Source organism: Pongo abelii, chromosome 19 (assembly GCF_028885655.2).
Source record: "Pongo abelii isolate AG06213 chromosome 19, NHGRI_mPonAbe1-v2.0_pri, whole genome shotgun sequence".
In the NCBI taxonomy this organism is placed as follows: Eukaryota; Metazoa; Chordata; class Mammalia; order Primates; family Hominidae; genus Pongo; species Pongo abelii.
In genome coordinates this window covers 78,603,191-78,625,892 of record NC_072004.2, presented here as the reverse complement: position 1 = coordinate 78,625,892, position 22,702 = coordinate 78,603,191, and the positions used below count along the sequence as shown (strand labels likewise).

The window sequence follows — 22,702 nt, the reverse complement described above, 5'->3', positions numbered from 1 at the left end:
CAACTGTCAAAATAAGGGTGGTAGTGACACTAGGCAAGTACACTGGAAGCTGAAGGTAGATGAGAACAGGAGTGACGCTTCATTTTCTGTAATCACCGAATAACCAGGGAAGAGTGAGGAGCCAAGAGCAAGGGAAACAGCAACAACCTTAGATCTCTCCAGCTTTTCTGGTTGACAGATGCTGGTGAATCCACTTGGAGAGGGGGCTATACCTGCTAAATGTGGTCCTTGGAGGTTTAACCATTCCGAGAGGCAATATTATTACCAGATAAAGCAGAATTTAAGGTGGTACGAGGTGTCGGTGTCAAGTGAAATTTCTGTTTTCCTGTAATTGGCAAGTAGGGCCCACAAGGCAATGAACAAAAGACCCTGAAGACGCATTTTAAATACAGACCTCTGGGGCTACCTTTCTCCCTGCTGGCTTGTTGAGATGTTCCATTTCAGTAGGCATGACAATACAACTTTCTCCCTTCCTCACCTGGTTCATGGTTTTCAACATGCCTAGAAAGTTCATGCCTGTGCCTATAGGCCCCAAAGTTGAGACTGTAGAGGGTAGTCTATACCACTCAGGTTCATCTACCTTCCACTAGGCCAACTGAACCCACAGTGAGCTAGTTTAGAGAGACGACCAACAGCGAGAGGACAGAGGTCCTTCCAACATCAACCCTGGGTAAATTCAGGTTATTATCAGAAGACCATTAAAGATATGTATCACTAACAAACCATGGGCAGTTATATAAAGAGTATCTTTATTTATTCTCCCTCCTCTCTACTGAGAAGAGTAAGCAGAAAGAAGAGGCGGCTCTGTGACATTGCAAATTTAGTAGGAACACACACGTCCCTCTAATTCGGAGCTAAATTAAATCACTATGCCTACTCTACTCTTTTTTTTTTTTTTTTTTTTTTGAGACAGAGTGTCACTCTGTCACCCAGGCTGGAGTGCAGTGGTGCAATCTTGACTCACTGCAACCTCTGCCTCTCAGGTTCAAGCAACTCTCCTGCCTCAGCTTCCCTAGTAGCTGGGACTACATGCATCTGCCACCATGGCCGGCTACTTTTTGTATATTTAGTAGAGACAGGGTTTCACCATGTTGGCCAGGCTGGTCTCGAACTCCTGACCTCAGGTGATTCACCCACCTCAGCCTCCCAAATGCTGGGATTACAGGTGTGAGCCACCATGCCAGGCCTTTGCCTACTTTTTTCTACTACTATATTCTCAGTGCCTAATACATAGGAGGCATTCAAGAAATATTTTCTGAAAGCATGAAGTAAGTACTTCTTAGAGAAGGACACAATCAGATTTGAATATAATAAAGGTTCTTCTGCTTGCATTGAGGGTAATAGATTGGAGGAGGATGAGGCAAAAAGACTAGAAAGTTTCTCAGCTTCCTGATAACACAAACATATAAATCTGCCTATACATCATTCATCCTTTTAAATAGTGATACTGTTTAAATAGTAATACTTGTCCTGAACCCATCAACTCTATCATCCTTCCCTCCTTTTAATAGCAATATTGTCCCTTTTCGTATCTAAAATGAATCTTTCCAATTATATTTTGATCTTACTGAAGCCTGTCTTCAGGGAAACTTGATACAAAAGATTAGTGTTTCTCAAATTCATACTCGTGCTTTCAGATGAGTTTTTCCCATTGAGTGTTAAACATATTCCAACATCTTCCAACAAATCACAAACAACTTTACTTGACCACTCTTCTCATATCAGTTAACAACTTAAAGTGGAGCAATGGCATTAAGGATAGAGGGAAGCCATTATTTTTGTTTTTTGTTTTTTCGAGATAGGGTCTCACTTTGTCACCCAGGCTGGAGTTCAGTGATGCGATCAGCCTCGAACTCCCAGGTGGGCCCAAGCAATCCTCCCACTTCAGCCTCTTGAGTAGCTGGTACCACAGGCATGTGCCACCACACCCAGTCTTTTTTTTTTTTTTTTTTTTAAAGAGATGTAGTCTTCCTGTGTTGCCCAGGCTGGTCTTGAATTCCTGAGCTCAAGTGACCCTCTTGCGTTGACCTCCCAAAGAGCTGAGATTATAGGCATGAACCACCATGCCCAGCCTACAAGAAATATTTTGTAAATTAAAGGAAGTGCTATGAAGAGCACAGAGACAAAACAATTATCCTTATTTTGGGAGGGTGAGGGGAAGAAAGGGATGGAAGAGGATTCTTAGAGGAGGGTATACTTGAAATTAATGGATGAGTTTGACATTGAACAGTAGGGTCAGGGAAAAAGAGCAGACGGAACAATTTGTAGGTTCAAATTGTTTGACTTGCCAATTCAACATAAATACAGGACTTGATCACAACTGATTAAATGCAGCATATTTAATATTATCTTAAAACAGTGTTTGAAGTTTATTTCTGGAATAATGTTGATAGTACTATTAGTAGTAGTAGTGATGACTGTAACAATAACTTATTGAGATATTACTGTACTTTTCTAAATGAATTATATGTATTAAATCATTTAATCTTCACATTTCTTATCTTACAAATAGCAAAAGTGAGGCACACAAAGATTAAGTTCTTGCTTGTCTATGGTTACAGAGTTAGTTAAGTAACAGAGACAATATTTAAGTCCAAGCAATCTGGTTCCTGAGCCTATGTTCTCAACCATTTCATCATCCTGCCAAGGAAACTGTGATTATTAAGTACAAATTGTCTAAATAGCTACTTAATATATTTTTCTCTTTAACAGCATCTAGCAGAATTATCTGATGACACAATGAGCACAGTCCCTTATTCTTGAGGAGTTTATAGTCTCACGGGGGAAATAAAAAAAATAAAGTTTAATTAAATCACAGTAAATTAAACTCTGTGATAAATATAATACAGGCCCCCCAAAAAGAGGATTCTGTAAAAAAGCAGGTACTGAATATTTCAGAATATATTTTGGTCATTATTTTCTTGATGATGCCAATTCTCCAGTCAGAGATGGTTTACACTTTACAACATTTGAAAAAAGTACCTTCTACTTAAGGTAGCCAGTGTGCACAGGGATTAAACAATGATTAAAACTGTGCCAGGAAATGAATGTCTAATAGCCAATGTATCCAAATTCCTAATCTGTATTCCTAACATGGCAAGCTGCACACAAATAATACACAAACACTATATCTCTAGTTCCCCAGACTCTCTTAATTCTCAGCATTCTTTTAGCATTTTCACATTGGATTGTTTACATTTTCTGATTTGTTGATTATAAACTGTTTATTATTTCAAGACTTAGAAATTTGTGCCATATTTAATCAAATAAACTCATGCTTTCTCTTTAACAGAGTTGTAAAAACAATGATTACCTTGGCCCAATTGCCAAAGCAAACCTGGCTATATTTTCATTTCTTAGTTCTTGAACGATTACCTGAATTTTTCATTTTTCTGAGGAATGTTAGAAAATAAGCAGCTGCTAAAAGCAGGGGCTGCAATTTGTCACAACAAATATTGAAAAAGGCACGGAAGCTCTTCCACATCCTTCCAAAACTGAGCTCCTAGCTGTGAGAATCAATGCCCACTACTTTTCAAGAATCAAAGCAACCACCTCTAGCTTATGTGCACTCATAGGGCAGTTTTTTTTTTTTGTTTTTTTTTTTTTGAGATGGAGTCTCGCTCTGTCGCCCAGGCTGGAGTGCAGTGGCGTGATCTCGGCTTACTGCAAGCTCTGTCTCCTGGGTTCAGGCCATTCTCCTGCCTCCGTCTCCTGAGTAGCTGGGACTACAGGCGCCCTCCACCACGCCCGGCTAATTTTTTGTATTTTTTTTAGTAAAGATGGGGTGTCTCTGTGTTAGCCAGGATGGTCTCGATCTCCTGACCTCGTGATCCGCCCACCTTGGCCTCCCAAAGTGCTGGGATTACGGGCATGAGCCACCGCGCCCGGCCCAGGGCAGTTGGTTTTAAGGCACTGCTCCATATTTATTAGTGCCCTTGAGCATAATAGAAGAGGGAAGAAACATAAGAAACAAGAGTTGCAAAATAGAGATAATTGTTGAAACTGGAGGATAGGGACATAGAAGTACCTTGGGTTATGTTTATTTATACTTCCCACAATAAAACTTTTTTGGGTTTGTCCAAGTGACTTTATTTGGACAATGCGATGTTAAGAGGAGAGGCTTGACATGTGCCTGTACGGTTTAACTTGTGTTCCTGTGCTCTGGTGATACACCAGGAGAAGCTCCTGGCTGATACCCCTTCAGCCTGAACCCAGAAATGATCACAGATGATGAGCTCAACTTGAATGCTAGAGCCATCCAGCCAATCTACAGCCCAAATCAGAGCCATTTCAACCAATACTTGCAAGTCCATGAGTTTTTTAAAGTGCTTATTTTTGGTTGCTGTAAGTTTTGGGGTGGTTTGTCATGTACTATTATTGTAGGCATTTAATTTTTAGGTATTTGACTCAAATACAACCATAACTTAATTAGCAGACTATGATAAAATTCTAGTGGCTTTTCTTACCATATATTTTCTGCTCAATCTAAGCATTCTCTTAGTCATTTTCCTACTCACTCACTACCATCTAGTTGTTATCTTATTCCAGATTCAATTCCATTTCCTATTCATCTACTGATCTCTTTCTAAAAATATAATTGGCAAATAATAAACTATTACCTATATAACATATACAATTCAATAAATTTTGGGGTTTTTTTTTTGAGACAGAGTCTCACTCTGTCACCCAGGCTGGAGTACAATGGCACAGTCATGGCTCACTGCAACCTCCACCCTCCTGGGTTCTAGCGATTCTCCCACCTCAGCCTCTTGAGTAGCTGGGACTACAGGTGTGTGCCACCATGCCCAGCTAATTTTTTGTATTTTTAGTAGAGATGGGGTTTCACCATGCTGGCCAGGCTGGTCTCAAATTCCTGACCTCAAACTCGGCCTCCTAAAGTGCTGGGATTACAGGTGTGAGCCACCGTGCCCGGCCGCAATTCAGTAAATTTTGATAAATATATACATCTGGTAAAACTACCAAAATCAAGATACTGAACATTTTCATTACTCTCTGGAAGTCTGTTTGTGTCCCTTTGCAGGCAAACTCACTCTCAACTCTAGTCCCAGGCAACCACTGATCTTTTCCCTTTTTTTTTTTTTTTTTTTTGAGATGGAGTCTTGCTCTGTCGCCCAGGCTGGAGTTTAGCAGCATGATCTCGGCTCACTGCAAGCTCCGCCTCCTGGGTTCAGGCCATTCTCCTGCCTCAGCCTCCCGAGTAGCTGGGACTACAGGTGCCCACCACCACACCCGGCTAATTTTTTGTATTTTTTAGTAGAGACGGGGTTTCACTGTGTTAGCCACGATGGTCTTGATCTTCTGACCTCGTGATCCACCCGCCTCAGCCTCCCAAAGTGCTGGGATTACAGGCGTAAGCCACCGCAACCGGCCTTTTTTCTGTTATTTTAGTTTCTATTTTCTATAATCTTACATGAGCTTATATAAGTAATTAAATAGGTTATATAAGGAATTAAACAGTATGCATTCTTTTTAGTCTGGTTTCTTTCATTCAGCCTGTTTTACAGATCATCATGTTGTTGAGTTTATTAATAGTTTGCTCCTTTTCATAGCTGAGCAGCATTCCTTTGTATGGATACCACATTTTGTTGTTTCCCTGCTGATAAACATTGTATTGTTTCCAGTTTTTGGCTATTATGTGTAAAAGTGCTATTAATGTCCATGTAAAGTCTTTAAGTGGACATATATTTTAATTTCTCTTTGGAAAACACATAGGTATGTAATGGCTGAGTTATAAAGTTTATAATTTTAGCTTCATAAGAAATTGCCAGTTTCCAAAGTGACTGGTGACTTTATACTCTCCCAGGCTGTGCATGAGAGTCCTTGTTGCTCCATATCCTCACCAACACTTGGCAGTGAGAGCCTTTTTAATTTTAGTTACACTAATAAATACACAGTGGTATCTCATTCTGGTTTTAATTTGCAGTTTCCTGATAATGGCGTTGAATATCTTTTCACGTGTTTATTGACCACTCTTACATCTTCTTTTGTGAACAACTGTTCAAATATTTCACCCATTTTAAAACTTCAGTTGTCATAATAAAATGGTGGTTGCTTCAAGCCAAAAAAAAAATTCGGTTGTCTTCTTGTTAATTAGTAGTAAGGGTTAATTTATTTTGGATCAAGGGTGTCAGGTGTATGTACATTGATATTTTCTCCTATTTTATGGCTCCACTTTCCATTTTCTAAACACTGTATTTTGAAGAACAAAACTTTTAAATTTAGGTAAAGTCCAATTTTGTACATTTTTCTTTTATGACTCACATTTCTCATGTCCTATCCAAGAAATCTCTGCTTGCCCCAAGGTTGCAAAGATTCAGTCCTAGCTCTTACATTTAGGTCTAAATATTTTTTTTTTTTTTTTTTTTTGTGGAGACAGGGTCTCACTCTGTTGCCCAGTTAAGAGTGCAGTGGCACCAACATAGCTCATTGCAGCCTCAAACTACTGGGCTCCAGGAATCCTCTTGCCTTTGCCTCTTGAATAGCTGAGACTACAGGCACACAGCACTGCAGCTGGCTAATTCTTAAATTTTTTGTAGAGACAGGGTCTTGCTAGGTTGCCAGGGCTGGTCACAAACTCCTAGGCTTAAGCAATCCTTCAGCCTCAGCTAAACCTTAACTTTTGTGTATGGTATGAGGTAAGGGTCAATGTCCATTTCTCCACTTAATTTCCCTCACATTTTTGTTTAAAAATAAGTCCTTTAACTTTATTATTCTTTTGTAAAATTGCTTTAAACTTCGTTATTCTTTTGAAAAATTGCTTTGGGTATTCTAGGTCATTTGCATTTTCGTATTAGTTTGCAAATGTCTACAAACAGTTTTTTTCTTTGGATTATGTTCACTCAATTTGGGGAAATTGCTATTTTACCAATATTGGATCTTATAATCCACAAACATGAGAAATCTGTTGGTTGTCTTTAATTGGTCTTAATAGTGTTTATTTATAATTTTTAGTGTACAAGTCTTGCTCAAATTTTGCTAAATTTATCTCTGATAATTGTATGATATTGGATGCTGTTGTAAATTAAATTGTTTTTGGATTTAATTTTCCAATGGTTCTTTGCTTGAATATAGCAATACCATTCATTTTTATATAGTGACCTCACTGACCTTCTCTTCTGAACACATTTATATATGTAATTACATTTATATAAATGCAATTATAGAAATGTATATGACAGGTATTTGTGTTTATATATTGCTCTGCTAATATACAAACATATTTATGTAATGTAAAAGTAGTTAGAGTAGGAGAGGGGAATCTCCACATTCACTCTGGAATACTGACATATCAAAGCAGGTTACCAGGGACTTTATTTACACCAAATTTGGGAGAAATAATGATGATATGCTAAGGAATTAATTAGCTCTAGCATCAGGTTTCTTAAACCAGAAATGGAGATGGACAAAGATTACATTCTCAATTCTTCAAGCATGTCCCTAAATGTATACAGAAACTTTCTTTAATGTTCGTAGGAGCAACAATTTGGGGGGCCAACACTTTGAAACTTTGTGTTTTCCAACTTAATTCCAGGAAACAGATTTCAAGTTTCTCCAAGTGGGGATAAAGGTAGGTGGAGTGGAGGTAGTATAAGGCTGTAAGAAAATGAGGGTAACAAAAGAGCTGTAAAACTAGAAGTACTGTAAAGAACTGAAAGAGTATACCAGAAAAAGGCTTTACCTCACCCTGCATAGCTTTACTGCCAAGAGATGACTAAGTCAAATCAATTAATGTGGAAAATGATGCATCACTAAGACATTAATAGATGCCAAAGTCATGTCAAAAATCTGCCTTTGTCACTGGCAGTGACAGCATGGCAGCTGTCATGAAGGTCATAAGGAACCAACAAAAGACAATGGCACAAGTGGCTGTAAGGGAGGATGCTAAGGTAAAGGTGTTAACAACCCAGGCCAGTAAAAGAAAGAACTTGTAGAGTGGAATTATAGCAGCTACATTGTTCCAGGTGAAACAGTGTTCTTGTCATTTTTACTACCATCGGTGCCATGCTATTTTTCTCATAAAGCATAAGGAAGCCAGTTACATCACTTAATTTTTTTATATGAATAAGTCTGACTATTATTAAAAAATTTATTTTGTGTATGTATGTTCAAACATGGAAGTCATACATATTCTTAGAGCAGTGTAATTATGTGAAAAGGGCATGAAGTGAAGATCACCCAAATATTAACAGGAAAAGTCTGTTTATTCAGCACTTGCTACAGCAGGGGAGTCAGCCACAATCACCTGCATTTGGCAGAGACTCAACGGCAGGCACAAGAATGGGAAAGTTTTATAATAGAAAAAAGGAAAGGCTTCAGATATGCCCTAACTGGAAGCACCTGGCTTGGAGAAGCTACAGGCAGGTTAACTAGAAACAGGGCATACCATGAGATTGATTAGGGGTGCATATTTGGCTTTCTCCAGTTGGTCTTAAGTTGGAAGCAAGGGCAAAAATTAGAGAGGTCATCAGTTAATAATCAAGCCCTGGCCATTTTGTCTTGATTGTTACAAGGGTTACTATTATCTTCTTGGACTGTCTGCTAGAGACAGTGGTCTCACTTATAGATAGCAGGTTGGCTTCTTGGGTTGGTTGCTGCAGACCAGAGGACAGAGTTCTATTTTTATGTATGGTCACTGTCTGTCTACACACTCAGTCTCTCAAAGGATAGTGTTAAGATAAACTTCACATATTTCTCTTTTTTCCTTGATTTTTGAGGATAAATGTGTTATATTTTGCTAACAGATATTTTCCTGAAATTCTCTTTGTTTTATAGACAATTATGTTCTCTAATTACATTTATTCCCTTTCCCTCACACTGATTGATCTTAGGTGGTGGATATGGCAGAATTCTGATCCAGTAAAGTTTTATGCACCTTCCTTCTGATATGCCATACACATTTACCTTGTATGTAGCCTCCCTTCCATGGAAGAAGATAATTTAGCAGAAATTTAAAACAATGAAAAATCAAAAACCATTAAAAGATATACCACTCCCTACCCTCCTAACCCCCAAGGTAGTGAAATTAGGTTATAAACACAGATTAAGAAGTCATAGTTGTAGTTGTTCAGGCTTATAAGCCTTTTTGCAGTGAATCAGAAAGTCTAAAGAGAAATTCTTAGTAGAGAGAACATATGTTATTTATATATATTTATAACGTACTAAGTTTCTTCTTTTTCCCTTCCTCTGAGTTCTTAGGTTCATTTCAGCACACATTAGTGAACACCTACTATGTTTCAGTGACTACATCACTATGGATACAGTAGCAAGCATAAAGGAGATGATGTATTAAATTATTTAAATGGGTGATTTTCATAATTTTAGTGTTTTTCTTGTTTGGATGTTTGAGAAGAAATGACTGAGGGACTGCGGTTATTAAAAGTTTTCATTAGAAAAATGCTGTGATGGCCAGGCGCGGTGGCTCACGCCTGTAATCCCAGTACCTTGGAAGGCCGAGGTGGGCAGATCACCTTGAGATCAGGAGTTCAAAACCAGCCTGGCCAACATGGTGAAACCCTGTCTACTAAAAATACAAAAAAATTAGTTGGGAATGGTGGCGGGCGCCTGTAATCCCAGCTACTCAGGAGGCTGAGGCAGGAGAATTGCTTGAACCTGAGAGGTGGGGGTAGAGAATGTGTCATTGCACTCCAGCCTGAGCAACAAGAGTGAAACTCCATCTCAAAAAAAAAAAAAAAAAAAAAAAGAAAAGAAAAGAAAAGAAAGAAAAAGAAAAATGCTGTGATGACTCAGCTGTAGTTTAATTATTTCTTCTCTCCAGGGCAACCAGCATATAATCAGTGTCATTATAAAAAATGTTACTTGGTTAGGGACGAGATAAGGCATTTATTGTACTGGATAATTCACTGTATAGAATAAATTTTAACCAAGAAAATAAAATATCATTGCTCTGGTAAGGAACCAGAAAACAGCATCCATATTTTATGCCCTTCATTGTAATGGAAGTTTTACTTCTACACAAATGAATTCTAACCAATGCTCTTTCACTTTAAGACATGTAAAAGAAACTATGTAAAACAAATAATACCTTTAGATGTTAAGGGCAGCTTTCTGTTCCACAGTACCAAAGAGGATTTACATGGATTAATAGAAGAGTAAGTCTTTAATATGTAGATATACTAGGCATCTTGTGTTATAATACAAAAATGTATTATGTGCCTTTTGATACTCAGTTTTAATAAAACATTAATCATCAGATAACATTCATCAGATAACAACATTCCTTTCAAAATTGGTTTGCAACAGAGCCAAGAAATAGAAATCTAGACTGTATTTTAAAGCTTGTGGCTCATAATCCTCTTCAAACACTTAAAGAAATTCTCCAGTTGTTTTGCATGACAGCTCTTATTCTCTATTAAAAATTTTTTTCTGGCAGCAATATAAACATCAGCTTCACCTACTCAGAATTATAATTTAACTACTGTGACTACTGTAGAAGGTAATATAAAAGCAGAAAATAATAATGCTGAGCCTACTTCAATGATCTAAGAAATACATTTGGGGCTGGGTGCGGTGGCTCATGCCTGTAATCCCAGCTCTTTGGGAGGCTGAGGCAGGCGGATCACATGAGGTCAGGAGTTCAAGACCAGCCTGGCCAACATGGTGAAACCCATCTCTACTAAAAATACAAAAATTAGCCAGGTGTGGTGGTGTGCGCCTGTAATCCCAGCTACTCGGGAGGCTGAGGCAGGGGACTGCTTGAACCTGGAAGGCGGAGAGTGCAGTGAGCCGAGATCGCACCACTGCACTCCAGCCTGGGCGAGGGAGCAAGATTCCATCTCGAAAAAAAAAAAAAAAGAATAAAGAAATACATTTGGGACATTTGGATTTGTGGCTGGATGAAGTAGACTATATTCTCTATCCCACCCCACTCCCAATCTAATGCCAACAGACTGAGTAACACCAAATGGGAGATCAGAAGCAGAAAGGCAAATTTTTGAGCAATTCAGTATCATGCATAGTACCGTAACAACAATAGGCAAAACTTGTCAAAATTCTGATGCAAAATTCTAATTCCTTTGAGATTTAGTACCAAGTCCAAATAAGACAGTTTGCTCAAAGAGATGGATCTTGTGGTCCAACTCTAGAAGCCTGCTTGAAAAGGGAACTTCTTTGTATTACAAGTAATCAACTGGTTAATAATACCATTTCGATTTCAGAATATATAGAATTCTCCAGAATTTAATGGGGATTCTGTGTCCAAATAGGTGGCATTCTAAGAGTCTTTTAGAGCACAGTCTACTCCTGTATAGCTTCATTGTGAGCACAAAATAAAAAAATACTTTTACATACACTTTAGGATGTGTGTGCAATTTAAAAATACAAACGCTAGAATTTTTCCCCCAAAGGAAATAATGGCAGGGACTTTTCAGTAATTGAAGACCTTCCAGCTGAGGATAACTAATAACAACTGAACAAAATAATCTTTTTTCTTTTTTTTTTTTTTAAATGGAATCTCGCTCTGTTGCTCGGCTCACTGCAAGCTCTGCCTCCCAGGTTCACGCCATTCTCCTGCCTGAGCCTCCCGAGTAGCTGGGACTACAGTCACCCACCACCACGCCCAGCTAACTTTTTTTTTTTTGTATTTTTAGTAGAGACGGGATTTCACCGTGTTAGCCAGGATGGTCTCAATCTCCTGACTCGTGATCCGCCCGCCTTGGCCTCCCAAAGTGCTGGTATTACAGGTGTGAGCCACCGTGCCCCGCCAATAAATTTTCTTTTTTTTTTTTGAGACAGAGTCTCGCTCTATCACCCAGGCTGGAGTGCAGTGGAGCGATCTCAGCTCACTGCAAGCGCTGCCTCCTGGGTTCATGCCATTCTCCTGCCTCAGCCTCCCGAGTAGCTGGGACTACAGGCGCCCGCCACCGCACCTGGCTAATTTTTTGTATTTTTAGTAGAGACAGGGTTTTACTGTGGTCTTGATCTTCTGATCTCGTGATCCGCCCGCCTCAGCCTCCCAAAGTGCTGGGATTACAGGCGTGAGCCTCCGCACCTGCCCTAAATTTTTAAAATTATTATTATTATTTTTTGAGATGGAGTCTCACTTTGTTGCCAGGCTGGAGTGCAGTAGCGGGATCTTGACTCACTGCAATCTCTGCCTCCCGGGTTCAAGTGATTCTCCTGCCTCAGCCTCCCAAGTAGCTGGGATTACAGGGGCGTGCCACCACACCCAACTAATTTTTGTATTTTTAGTAGAGATGGGGTTTCACCATGTTGGCCAGGATGGTCTCGATCTCCTGACCTCATGATCCAATCCCAAAGTGATGGGATTACAGGCATGAGCCACCATGCCCGCACCATTTTTAAAATTCTTAAAGCATTAAAGAACTAACATGATGGTGATGAGTCACCAAGACAGTATCAGGGAGAAGACAGAATTTAGAATGGAGGTACTGCCTAGAGAGAGCCACTTCCGCACCGGGAAGCCTCTGTTAACCAGGGAGAAATGACTGATCAGCTGGAGAGAGAGAGAAAAAATCATCATCCTAGCTTCAGATTATTTCTACAAATATTTCCAAATACTGAATCTAACATATACAAATAATTAGGGGCATGAAAATACGAAAGAACTAACATAAGTAATAGGCAACGGAAATAGTAAAGGTGAGGATTAGAGGACTATAGCTAATCTCACAAGATACTTCTTAACACTGTAAAAACAAGGTGTAAAAGGGTTAGTGTCTTTGGGAGGATGAGTGGTGGAGATGGAGGAAGGAAAGAGAAAGTTACAGGAACAGGAGTCATTTGATGACCATTTCCCCAACACCACTAGAGGTAACTGGTTGAGGAAACTCTCCTTTCTTTCCTTTTCAAAGCAACTTCACATTTAAATTGTTCAATCATGTATAATGATTCCTCCAGGTATAGCTAAATCATAATAGCTAAGAACAAATGATATTCCAAACAGTAGCATATATGTCTAAGCTAATAAAGGATCTAAATCAGGAACTCTTGATCTGAGACCCTCTGATAAATGCTGTTTGAGAAGTCTGCAAATCCTTTGAAACTGTATGTTTTAACAGTGAGTAAGGGATATTTTCATTCTCCCACTCTCCAACCCTTCCTTGCCACCTTCTAAAAAAAAGTAAGGAATCCCACTAAGCCATAGCAAAGGTTACAAACTCAAATATCTTCGGGACACAAGCAGTTTTAATGTATCTCACATGGCTAGGGGTAATGATTATATGACATGATAAAATATATGTTGAATTGCAGAATATAAATACAGCCTGAAGGCATTCTAATTTTTAAGTATGTGCTGGCTTACCAGTTTTTGGATACATTCTCTAGAATAATTTGTTTTAAAATTAAATATAAGTTGGAAGTTAAGATGGTGGTCTGAGATGTTTTTCATAGTTTCACATTTCTCACTGTGAAGGGTCCAGAGGACAGAAAAGTAGGAAGAATGGTCCCTTGCAGGTAGGTAGAAAAACCAGATCCATATTAAGCTATCAATGGCACGAGTCATTATTAACATGCAACTGGGGAAAAATAATGCCTAATTAGGGAAGCCACACAAAATTATATGAAATCATAGGACCTCATCTCTTGAAAAGTATGTGTTTCTCTACTTACCCTTCCTCATCCCCTCCACCTATCCTCTGAAACTACTGCCTTCTTTGATTTTTCTTTTTGAAGATATGAGAGTCTTGCTATGTTGCCTAAGCTGGTCTCAAACTCCTGGCCACAAACAATCCTTCTACTTTGGCCTCCCAAAATGTTGGGATTACAGGCATGGGCCATCGTATCTGGCCAGCTACTGCCTTTTAAAAATTAATTCACCTAGGGCATAAGTTAAAGAATCAATTTTTAGGGAATTTCTCTAGTTGCAGGGGGGAGTATTTAGATGCATAGCTTTAGGGTACAGAATGGGAGCTAGCAATAATGCAACTTAGTTAGAACACTCTAAATCTTTTTTTCTTTTCTTTTTTTTGAGACAGAGTCTCTATCACCCAGGCTGCAGCGCAGTGGTGCGATCTCAGCTCACTGCATCCTCTGCCTCCTGGACTCAAGTGATTCTCCTGCCTCAGCCTCCTGAGTAGCTGGAATCACAGGGGTGAGCCACTGTGCCAGGCCTGAACACTCTAAATCTCTGATTCTTATTAATTTTGGTTTGTTCAGACTAGTTTTCACATAAAACTATTACACTGGGCAAACAAACCTAAATGTTTTATTTATTTATTTTTTGGAAACCCAGACAGTGGGCAGAATGTATGTAAGTGCAGTTTTCTATAGAGTTAATTAATACATTTCATCAGTTTTTTAAACAGGCATGTGACCATAAAAATTAAGAACCACTGAACTAAAGATAAAGCAAAAATTAAGCCAGTTTAAAAATGAAATAAACTAAGTTAGAAAACAAAAGAAAACAACATTCACTGTACTGTACCCATCAATGAACAGATTGTCATGTAAATGCCACCAACCCAACCACATTTTCTGAAATTTTATACTTGTAGAATATATAATATAATTACATTTTTTCATTATATTATCATTTTTGAGTATTTACTATGTGCTAAGCCCTTTACTTACTTAGGTAATATTTAATTCTCATGACAATGCTATGAGGTAGGTATTATTACCTCTATTTCACAGATGAGGAACCTGAGACTAAGGAGGTTAAGTAGCTTATACAAATGTACAGAGTTCAAACTTAGGTCAAAGTTAGTTTCTAACCATTAACCAATGGTTCTTGAATTTTACTGTGTGCACAAGAATTACATCTATGGCATAGCGTCAATGAATGGCACTGGAATTCCCACTACCAGAATGCTTTCTTTCTCCATTCATAATTATTTTCCCTCTCCCTCCTTCCTTCTTGTATTCTCTCCACTCACCTAAGCTTCTGTCTCCTTTTTTTCTCTTTCTTATTCCTGTCCCTTTAACTGCACTGCAGACCTACCAGTAGTGCTTATGGGCACCATTCTTAGCCCCACTGGAACACATAAACCCTGTGTTTCAACCAAACCCTTACAACTCGAACATATTCCCCATATATATGTATCTGATGAGAAAAGAAGCTTTTGTAGCTTCTGCATGGGGCTGTGGAGATCTAACACTGTTATGGGTAGAAGTGGTATACCTGAAGACGCCAGCTTTGACTTCTTATAGGGTTCTTCTCCATTAATGAGAAATTCAACCAATGGGACAAGTTTTAATATTCTCAACATTACTGTTCTGAGCTCCACATTCAAACCTAAGGCAGTGAGTTTAATGGTTTTCTTTTGCAGTTAGAATCTTAAATTCTCTGACCTTTCTTTCAGAGCTCAGGACTCCCAGCAGAAGCTAATAAAGAATATAAGTTTTATAGAAATCTATGTTTCTATGATTAAGTGATTTTCTATTTGCCTTTGTTCCTTTATATGCTTCCTAAAAACAGTAAGCAAATTTGTCTTAGTATTTAATAATACTACATAACTTAGACATACACAGATAAATGTAAAAAAAGTCCTCCAAACAATCTCTCTCTATCTCTCTCTCTCTCTCTCTGTGCTATCTAGGAATACAATTTTTATGACATTACAAACTCTTCCTTTTGCATTAAAGAATTCACTAGTTTGGCACTTTGGTAGGGAAACAGGGTTTCAAATGCTTACATTATAATCTTCCATCACAACTTCCTACTCTTCTGATTCTCTCCCATTGGAAATTGGAATCACTGTAGAGACGGGATATACAGAGTGGAAAGTATTCACTGTTTAGCAACTCTTGCACTAGTGTTTCCTGGCATACATAACTGCCCCCAGTCTACAAGGGGTACTACATGCACATCAATGTATGATGATGACTATTTGGCTTAAATGGGATGCAATATTTGACCAGTTCAAGAACCTTCAGTGCTTGAGTGAAATTTCTAAGACTGATATTTCTTACTGAAATGTTCCTTTGGGTTTTAAACTGAGGTTTCTACTGTTTGCTTTCAACACACACATGTTTGAGATACAAAATATGGTAAAGATCCACTACTTCCACAGTGTTATATTTCCATATTATTCCCTTATTGGCCTGGATTTCCTCATCAATAGCACAATTCATTCAAATGTGGAAAGAAAGGCATTGATACACTGATCAGAGTAAGGAAAGTAATACCATATCATCAAAAGTCATGTTTATCTAAATGACATATTTATTCTCTGTTGGTTTCCAAATCTGGGATGTTTTCTAGAAGTTGCACAATAAATAATATGATGTAATTACCTAGGCTTAAAAGAAAAGCACCATTCTAGGAAGAAGTAATCTACTGCAGTGTAGCAGTACAGATTGGGTAATGGGAAAGACCTATAGACAGTTATAAGAAGGGCAGCAGGGAGCTTTTAAAATGAAAAGGCTAGAATATCAGTAGCACTATGGAACTTTTCTGTTGGAAGACAAGGATGAACAATTCATGCTTCCAGGCAATGGAATGGCACATATCAAATACGCAGAAATATAGAGAAGACACACTAAACCAGGTATCTCCAATATGAAAGCTTTTTGGGAATAAACTAGAACTTTGTCAAGTGCATTTCTTTTTTTTTTTTTTAAATAGGGTCTCACTCTGTTGCCCAGGCTGGAATGCAGTGGTGCTATCATAGCTCACTGCAACCCCAAACTCCTGGGCTCAAGCGTTCCTCCTGCCTCAGCCTCCCAAGTAGCTCAGACTACAGCCACCATGCCCGGCTAATTTTTATTTTTCTAGAGGGGGAGGTCTCGGTATGTTGCCCAGGCTGGACTCAAAACTCCAGGCCTTAAGCGATTCTCTCACCTCAGCCTCTCAAAGTGTTGGAATTACAGGTGTGAGCCATTGCACCTGGCCAGACAGTGCATTCTGATGGTTAATTTTATTTGTCAACCTGACTGGGCTAAGAGAGAGCCAGTAAAACAACATTTCTGGTGAGTGAGGGTGTTTCTAGGGGAGATTAGCATTTAAGTTGGTAGACCAAGTAAAGAAGATCATCTTCACCAATGTGAATGGACATTGTTCAATCTGCTGAGGGTCTGAATAGAAGAAAAAAGTAGACGAAGGGTGAATTTGCTTTCTCTGCTTGAGCTGTGATATCTATCTTCTCTTGCTCTTGGACATTGGTGCTCCTGGTTCTCAGCCCTCTGGATTCAGACTGAGACTTACACCATGGTTCTCAAGCCTTTGGTTTTGGAATGGATTACTATACCACCAGCTTTCCTGGGCTTCCAGGTTGCAGGTGGCAGTTCTTGGAACTTTATGGCCCTCATAATTGCCTGAGACAATCCCTCATAATAAATGTCTTTCTCTATATCTTTATCTATAACCTATTGGTTCTGTTTCTCCAGAGAACCCTGACTAATACATTCACTGCTTCATTTAAAACTTATAATTAATGCAATTATAGCTTCAGTTTCCTTTATATTTACTGTGATGTGTTTTGGCTTTTATATAAAAGTATATTGACTAAAAATATGTAATATACTTCATGCCACTTTCATAAGGTCTGGGTTTAGAAAAATCTCTCATGGTGCCATGTTAAGATTTTGATGCTGGCCGGGCACAGTGGCTCACACCTGTAATCCCAGTATTTTGGGAGGCTGAGGTGGGAGGGTTGTTTGAGCCCAGGAGGTCGAGGCTGCAGTAAGCTATGATCACACCACTATACTCCACCCTGACCAACAAAGCGAGATCCTGTCTCTTACAAAAAAAAAAAAAGCTGCTGATGCTGCAGCTAAGATTTGCTAATTTATCTCCCAGTACTGATTTGTTTTTCTTGATCAACACAGAAAGGAATGTTCAAGAACAAAAGTAACTTACCACCCATTTGTACTGTATCTTTCCCTACTACTACTATTTAAAAAATTTTCAAAGTAGAACATTATTCCTCTCATCAATATGTAGCCAGTCTTTAAACAGCCAAATGTATTTATGCCAAAAAACAAACATGTATGATATACATTATAGAAAATTACTATACCCAGTTACTATCTTGGACTATATTTACTGATTTAAGACAGATATCCTTAGAATAGGATTTCCTAAACCAGGATCCCGGGAACTGAGATTTGGTTTGTGCTAAATGAGCTACACTAAACTACAAGGTCTATGAATACAGGATTCTGTTCAGCTTTTTCATCACTGCATCCCTTGTGTTCAGACCAATGCCTACTACTATAGTCCTCAACAAATATTAAATATTAAACAAATATTAAATATTTCCTTTCAAAGAAGGAAAATATCAGAATAAAAGGTAGTGGTAAAGATTAGAGATGTGTAATAGTATATAGTAAGTTACTTTCTTCCGTAACACTCCGGCTTAAAATCCTACATCATCCAATTGTACCAATCACTGTCCTTCCTTCTTGTAGTTTCTCTAGACTTTAGGTCAGACCACTCATTCTTTGAAGATTATAGCTATTGGTTTACTCTCACACTCTCCAACAGTATTATAATAACAATTTTTCTATTCACACAGATGATCTTCTGACCTCAGTTTGTTGACCTCCTCCCCTCCGGTGATCTCATTCCCCAATCCTCTTTCAGTCACCCACTCCCATAGGTATATTCTTAACACTGTCATCACTAATGACTACAAACTGTCCATAACCCTAATCTTAAATGCCTCTGACAACCACTTGATATTTCTAGCTCATTTCTTTGAGCCTATTGGTATCTAAAACCCACTGAATCTACACAAGTTCACTGTCCTTCACCCCTCATGTTCTCATTTCCTCTCCTGCTTGGCTTAGATTTCACAGTCATCACCATAATCACTCCTCTGCAAATACCCTCAACTCCCTTGATCCTCTTTAATCTTCTCATTCCAATCTGGCCAAACCCTAACTCTGGTTAAGGTCCAATTCTTCACCTAATGTGTATCTCCAGTATACAGTTCCAGTACAGTTAAACGTGTTTGCTAACAAGTCCCTCGTTAAATTAACAACCACTAACGTTAAGTGGGACATTAGTACTGCCCAGCAATCCTACTACATTTCCCTAATCCATTCACTCTCGGAACACATTCCATGGCTTCTTCTCTTTCTTCAAACCTCAATATTTCTTTCCTCATCCTCACTTTCAGCTGGTTACATCACTCTCCATTTAATTTAGGAAATAAAAACAATCAGAAGAGGCTTTCTACCAGCTCATGTCACCATATCTACCTACTTACCTGCTGCATCTGTTCCCATAAGATAACCTTTTTTCTAGTTAGTTCACTCCTTTCCATAGTCAACACCTTCACTTTTGCTTTTTATCTCATTTGTTACCTACTCGAGCTGTGTTATTTCAGCATTTCTCACCTTTCTTCTGCATCATCAACTTCCCCTCTATACCAGAGCACAGCATTCTAGTTTATTTAAAATAAACTGAAATTTATTCTAGTTTAGAAAATCCTTGCTTGTCTCATAGTCTCCTACAGCTACTTCCCTACTGCTTTGTTCCCTTTCATCACAGAATTCTTTGAAAGAGCAGTTTATACTCACTGATTACAATTACTCTTTCCCATTCACTTTTAAACCCTCAATTTTTTTTTTTCAGACAGGGTCTTGTTCTGTCACCCAGGCTGTAGTGCAGTGACACAATCATACTTCACTGCAGCCTCAAACTCCTGGGTTCAAGTGATCCTCCTGCCTCAGCCTTCCAAGTAGCTGGAACTACGAGCACATGCCACCATGTCTGGCTTTTTATTTTTATTTTGTAGAGTTGAGGTCTTGCTATATTGCCCATACTGGTCTCCAACTCCTGGCCTCGAATGATCCTCCCGTCTTGGCCTCCCAAAGTGCTGCAATTATAAGCATGAGCCACTGCGCCCAGCCTGCAATCAAATTTCTGCCATCAAGATTCTACCAAAGTGGCTTGTCAAGATTGCCAGTAACCTGCAGGTTGCAATTTTAATAGTTTCAATGGAAAGTCTCAATGAAAAGGTGACATTTTAGCAAAGATCTTAAAAAAGGCAAGGGAACAGGGTAGGGCTAGTATTAAAAATATTTAACAACTGGGACAGCATGGGCACCTACTAATCAATGGATGTACACTTGAGCAGGGTCTTAGAGGTCATCAAAGTAAATCTGGTGATGACAGCAGAGTCATCAATATATACATGTCCTTAAAAGATGTGGGCCTGAATGAGAATACCAACAAAGTGAGCACAGAGAAGATATCTATGGTCCAGGTCTTAGAATATTCCAACTTTTAGAAGTGGGAGAAGAAAAGGAAGTAGCAAAATAGACTATGAAAATGATGCCCGAGAATTAGGAAGAAAACAAGAATAATGTGATAACTTGGAGGTCACAGAATAAGTGCGTTGGGGAAGAGGGAGTGAGTAACTGTGTTAAGTGTTGCAGGTAAGTTAAATAAAATGAGAACTGGAAACAAGCATTAGATTTAGCAAAGCAGAGAGAAGAAAGTGACTGCAACAAATGGAAAAACACAAAGCTGTTCAGAGTATATGGAATCTACCTATTTTATTTTAGTTTATTTTAGTTTATTTTAGACACGGTCACACTCTGTCACCCAGGCTGGAGTGCAGTGGCTTGATCTCGGCTCACTGCAACCTCTGTTTCCTGGGTTCAAGCGATCCTCCCGCCTCAACCCCCCAGGTACTGGGACCACAGGTGCACACCACCACGCCTAGCTATTTTTTTGTATTTTTAGTAGAAATGGGGTTTTGCCACGTTGCCCAGGCTGGTATACATTTTCTTTCACAATGGTTATGAAGAAAACTTTTATGTTTTGAGAAAACTCATTAAAGGATGAGGCTTCAACTGCACTGTCAGGTACCAAGCAAGCCTATCCATCCTTTTTAGTTTGGCAAGCCTTACCACTCCTCTACATCCTTTTCAGTCATAATACATCTGGGTGAGGAGACACAGTTAACATGTGAACAAAATCAAATATACAATGCTTTTCTATACAAGACAGACTATAAAAGCCAAAAATATTTGAGGATGACCACGGGGGGTTAAAGTGATAGAAAAGACTTCTGAAGGAGATGTGAAGAGACAAACACACACAAATTAAAAAAAAGCCAAAAGCAATACTCATCAAAAATATGTAGTATTGGTGAAAGTTCTGAGGAAAATATTTTGATACATTTCTGGAAGAAATGTACCAGAGGGAAATCTAGTAATATAAAGATTTAAGATTTTGAATAATCCTGGATTTCTATCAATTCCATTTGAAGGAATTCATTCTAAGGAAATAACGGTAGATATGAACAATCATTTAGCAATTAGTATGTTCACTGAAGCACCTTTATAACAACAAGAAATTAAAACAATTTAAATGTTCAGCAACAGTATATTGGTTCTTAAAAATTATGTTACATTTATATAATGAAACGCCCTACCAGGAGAAAAAATGATGGAATAGTTCTTAAGGTAAAAACGCATACAACATAATTTTAAAACGTCAATTTCAAAACATGATATATACAATATCACCTTAAGTTTTTAAAACTATTTTTTAATTTTGTGTAGTGATGGGGTCTTACTATGTTGCCAAGGCTAGCCTTGAACTCCTGGCCTCAAGCAATGCTCCTACCTCAGCTTCCCAAAGCAATGGGATTACAGGCATGAGCCACTGTGCCCAGTCTATCGCCTTTACTTTAAAAGTACATATTATGGACTGAATGTTTGTGTCTCCCCCAAATTTATTTGTAGAAACCCTAATTCCCAGTGTGGCTGTATTTGGAGAAAGTAATTAATGTTAAACGAGGTCATAAGTGTGCAGCCCTGATCCAAATAGGATTAGTGTCCCTATAAGAAGAGAAACCTCTCTGCTCTCATTCTCCCTCCCTCTCCTGACATGCATGCACAGAGGAAAAGCATGTGAGGACACAGTGAGAAGGCAGTTATCTGCAAGCCAGGAAAAATGCCCTCACCAAAAACTGATTCAGCCAGAACCTTGATCTTGAACTTCTAGCCTCCAGAACTATATGAACATTAGTTTGTTGTTTAAGCCACCCAATCTATGGTATTCTGTTATGGCAGCTTGAGCAGATGAATAAAATACAGCCATTTCTCGGTATCTGCAAGAGACTAATTTCAGGACCCCCCTCCCAATCCCATACCAAAATCTGTGGATCCTCAAGCTCCTTATATACAAAATGACGTAGTATTTGCATATACCCTACGTATATCCTCCCGTATATTTGAAATCATTTCTAGGTTACTTACAATACCAAATGCAATGTAAATGCTATGTAAATAGCTATTATACCATTATTGTTTGTATTAGTTTTTACTCTTGTATTATTTTTTTGTGTGTGAATTTTTTAAATCTGTAGTTGGTTGAACCTGTGGATGTAGAACCTGTGGATATGGAAGGCCAACTGTATGTAAAAAGATTGCTAGGCTATATTCCAAAATATTAACAATGGCTTTCTGATTAGTGGGGTCATGGATTATGTATATTTTCTTATTTTAGCTTAGTTGATATTTTATATAATTAATATGGATAACTTTTTAAATAAGAGCTAAAAATATTTTCAAAAGACAGTGAAAACATTCTTCAGAATACTTCCTGACAGTACTTATGTTTCCAACAGAAACTAGACACTTATGTTTATTTTAAACCAAGAGAACTAAGATCATAACTTCTTCAATGGCTCCCAATAATCCCCATCCCTTCTGTAATCATGACCTTTTGTAATTCCCTCCACTTGAGTGAGTCTTGAGTGTGAGTTGGACCTACTGGCTTGCTTCTAATGAAGAGAAT

The 22,702-nt window shown here is 38.5% G+C and overlaps 1 protein-coding gene across 6 annotated transcripts in view; it reads right to left on the bottom strand.

Moving 5' to 3' along the window:
- Window positions 1-22,702, bottom strand: part of TANC2 (tetratricopeptide repeat, ankyrin repeat and coiled-coil containing 2) — a 486,030-nt gene that overhangs the window by 255,758 nt on the left and 207,570 nt on the right. The window lies entirely within an intron of this gene.